The sequence below is a fragment of the Macadamia integrifolia genome, chromosome 9 (assembly GCF_013358625.1).
Source record: "Macadamia integrifolia cultivar HAES 741 chromosome 9, SCU_Mint_v3, whole genome shotgun sequence".
Lineage (NCBI taxonomy): Eukaryota > Viridiplantae > Streptophyta > Magnoliopsida > Proteales > Proteaceae > Macadamia > Macadamia integrifolia.
Window position 1 is genome coordinate 14684563 of NC_056565.1, and position 4499 is coordinate 14689061.

Below are 4499 nucleotides of genomic sequence, written 5' to 3' on the forward strand. Positions count from 1 at the left end.
AGAATCATGTTTGGAATATATTTTTATCAAAATCACTTTTGCCATTATTTTTTATAATGACTCAATTAAAATATTGTAAGGTACTTTATAAAAGCATTATGTTATGATCTCATATCAGTGGAATTAATGGAGATGATCCTACATCGGTTTTACAAAAAAAGTTGATATGAATTAGTATGATCTTGGGTTTTCTCATTTTTTAAGTCGATTTATGGGATCATGATTGGTTGATTCCAATCCTATTTTAATTTTTGATTTCTCAAATCATGAGAGAGAGAGACTCTCATAACTCAGAAGAGACGGAGATAGAAAGCAGTGTACTACACACCACTGGGTCACACAGACTTTTCTCATAACATATTAACAATGGTTAAGAGGCTTCGATATTCTTTCCCACTGAGCAAAAGATTCTCTTCCTTCAGTTGACCGAAGAATTGAAGGTTCTAAACCTTACTGTTGCTCACTGCCCTAAGTTCACATTAACTAATGCACATGCGCAGTGGAAAAGACTACAATTTTTTGTTTTCTAATCCTTATTAATTGGGCGCTGAACCTTGCGTCCCTTAATTTTATAAATCCCTTTTGTTGGCAAGTCATATTAAATAGGGGAAAATAACACTCCTTCGTCATGTAGTCTTTACACCTAAATAGGAGGCGAAATAATACCCCCACCCTCATGGTTTCAAGTATTGGTTTAGGATCAGCTGTATCGGATTGATATTGGCTGAGATTGATCCCTGACTGATTCGGATAGTTTCAAGGGTAAAATAGTAAAAAATTAGTATATTTTATAAAAAGTAAGGGCAAAATTGACCGATACCCATCGATCGGGATTAGTATCAGTCTCTACCGATACTAATACCGATACCATCCCCTAAATCCTTGCCCACCCCTATGAAATACAAAAAGCTCACGCCTTATTAATACCCATGTGATCCCCCTCAATTGATCCCTCATCGTCAAGGAGCATTCTTTTCCCTTATTAAATAACGTAATGGAAAAAATAAAGTTATCCACTTGCATGTGTCTATACTAGACACAAGCAAACACAAGTAGGTGTGAAAACATGATTTCCCCTTGTGATGAAGTTGCGTCAGCATGACCTTTCATTGGTCTGTGAGATAGCGTAGTAAGCACGCAAGCAGATAACATTCTTTGCCCATAATTTAGGATTGGGTTCTCTATTTTTTGACTACGTAGTTTACACTAACACATTCCTATGTCTATCTCTCTCCTACCTCTTATGAAATGATATACAAATCTTAGGACTTTGTAGTTATGGAAAAATCTTTCTATGATCAAAATTCTCTCTCTCTCACACACACACACACATAAGTATTGCTTAGTGATTAGGTAGTAGGGTCACAACATTGGGGGTCATGGCCTTATGGATTAATGGACCCAAGATGCATCACCTTTAAGACACACTAAGAGTATGGATAAAACCATTCAAACTGAAAATGAAAAGGAAAAATTGTGGAGTTAGACTTTTTTTTTTTTTTTTTTTTTTTTTTTTTTTTTTTTTATTCAAAGAAAACCAAGAACATTACATATTGATCAAACTGCTAACAGATAAGTTCTCATATGAGATCCTAGTTCTATGATCCATAGCCTTATATGCATACCTCTTAACAAGTTGGACAAAAAAGGTCATCATTTTTTACACAAAAGGTAGGTTTAGAGAGGTACTTGTCCAGTTCAATTCTACTTGATAATGTGGTCCGTGACCACTTCAAAAAATAGTTAGGCTTCATTACATGTTCAAGTTCTTCCAGATCAATCCATATTCTATCCACGTCCCTTCTTTGCTTTACAGATTCTCCTACGACTGCTGCCTCAAAAGCCTCTCCTGTCATTGCAAAATTTCAATTAACATAAGCAAATATTTTGAGTACAAAGGGTAGTTGCCCATTCTGAAATGTTAAGAGACCAGTTTGACATTGCAGTTACGACCAAAACATGTTCATTTAAAAAAAATTGTTAAAATATATTGGGAGGTATTGGTTCCCTAACAATCATTGTATGAGCAGTAGACGGCAGTCCCAAATGTAAAGAAAACCATTTGTGTACCTGGTTTATTACAAGAATAGGATCTAGGGATTTTGAAGTTATAGAAACCATGTTCCTATGCTTCCATAGAAAATAACAAGTTATGATAAAACCGGTAAAGAACCTGACTAAGTCAGACATAGGAATTGTACCCGAATTAAATAAATACATTATGAAAGCATTGAAAGATGAAAATCGGAAGAACTCTACTCTTAAACCCAAGGGATCTATTGCCCAGATCCTTTTCATGAAATCACAAGTAAGGAAAACATGTTGAGTGTTTTCCTGTTCCCTATGACAAAGGTCACAAGTGGTGTCTAAATCCATCCATTTGTACAAAATCTCTTTAGAAAGGAGTCCATCCATAGCCAATCTCCAAAAGAACAGCTTAAACTTGAGGTGAATTTTGAGTTTTCAAAAAAATCGCCACCATTGAGAGCATAGAGACAAACAAGAACACCTGTTAGAACACCCACATGTATTAGTACGCAAACGATTTGTAAGGAATTGAGCAGTTATCTTTGTTGTTAGTATCCCTTTCTTTGATACATGACACTACCATCTATCAATATTAGGAGCTATAGGAAGCTTGGAAATCAACATTGCTACATGGGTAGGCAAAATGGAAGATAATAAGGATGTATTCCATTGATGATCTACCAACAAGGCACTAACATTTTCAATTTGGGAAGAATGTGCCTGGTGTGTTAGAGTTAAGACACGATTAGTTTCAGAATTAAAAATCCAAGGATCATGCCAGACAAAAGTATTAGTCCCATTACCCACTCTTCGATAAATCATGTGCTTTAACGTAGAGGATACTTACAATGGCATTCTAACAAATGGATCCCCTAGATTTAAGAGTATGGGGGTCAAAAATGGATCTGTTGTGGAAATACTTAGCCTTGAGCATGTGGGCCCATAGACTCTGAGGGTTGGTAAGAAGTCGTCATCCTTGTTTGAGAACGAGAGATTTGTTCTGAGTTTCAGAGTCATGTAATCCCAAACCTCCCATTCTTTTAGGTAAGCAAATCTTCTTCCACCCAACCAAGTGTGCCCGTTTTTGTGAAGCAGAATCACCATTCCAAAAATGTGAGTAAATCGAATCAAGCTTCCTGCAAGTAACTTTAGGTAGTGCAAAGTAAGACATTAAATACGATAGAGTAAAAGATAAAACTGATTGGATAAGAGTGGATCTACCTGCAAAGGTTAACAATTTAGCCTTCCAAGTACTCAGTTTTTGTTTCACTCTACAAACCAAATTATTGAAGTTGGTCGATCTAGCCTTGTGGTGATACAAAGGCGTTCCCAAATAATCTGTATCAAGAGGCATTTCCTGGATTCCCATAGATTGACACAACACCACTTTTTTCTGCTGGTGACACATAAGCACTAAAGGCCAAGCCACTTTTCGAGAAATTTATCGAAAGACCAGATAAATCATTAAAAAGATCAAGAATACACTTACTAGTGGATAAATCCTCATGAGTGGCTCTGCAAAAAATAAATTTGTCATCAGCAAAAAATAAATGAGAAATCTCAGGGATTGTCTAGAAATCTTAATACCTCTAAAGAGATTAAGATCCCTATAAGTACAAAGCAAATGGGATAGGCATTCCATGGCAACAATGAACAAAAAAGGGCTCAAAGGACAACCCTGCCTGATGCCTCTAGATGATTTGAAAAAATTAAAAGCAGAACCATTGAGTTTAATAGAAAACGTTGGGGAAGAAATGAGGGTTTTTATGAGGTTTTCCCACCCAGGGGCCAAAACCTATAAAATTAAAAATAGCCAACATGAAATTTCACTTAAGCTTATCATAAGCTTTGGCCATGTCAAGTTCAATAGCCACAAAACCTGATTTACCTTTTTCTTTTTAAGAAAGCGAAAAATTTCATGAGCAATGAACACATTATCAGTAATCTGTTGCCCAGGGACAAAAGCAGACTGGCATGGAGAGATAAATTGGTCCAAAAGAGGTTTAATTCTTGAGGCAAGAATCTTTGCAATTATCTTATAGGACACATTGCACAAGCTGATGGGTCTGAAATCAGTGACCTTACAGGCAGAATAAGTCTTGGGGATCAGGCTAATAAAGGTATGATTGATTCCAGATGGAAGTTAGACATTTAAACTGACCCATCATCACATGTCTTTGTTGTAGACCCAAAGAACTTCTCATGTTGATCTCCACTAGTTCTTGTTACCCTTGTCTTGGGCTTCGGCATCATTTTCATCCTCCTGTTTCAACACTTCAATGTGCTATATCAAATTGAAGCTTCTAAACTATCTAGAAATGTTCTGGAAAAAAAAAATCTATATAAAAATTCCTTAGCTACTTTAGATGCCTCATCGACTCCACCATCGTCTGGTCTTTATCACTTTTTTTTTAATTGAACATTGATGTTAACCATCTTAATACCTTTGTGGCGACCAACATTGCTTGATA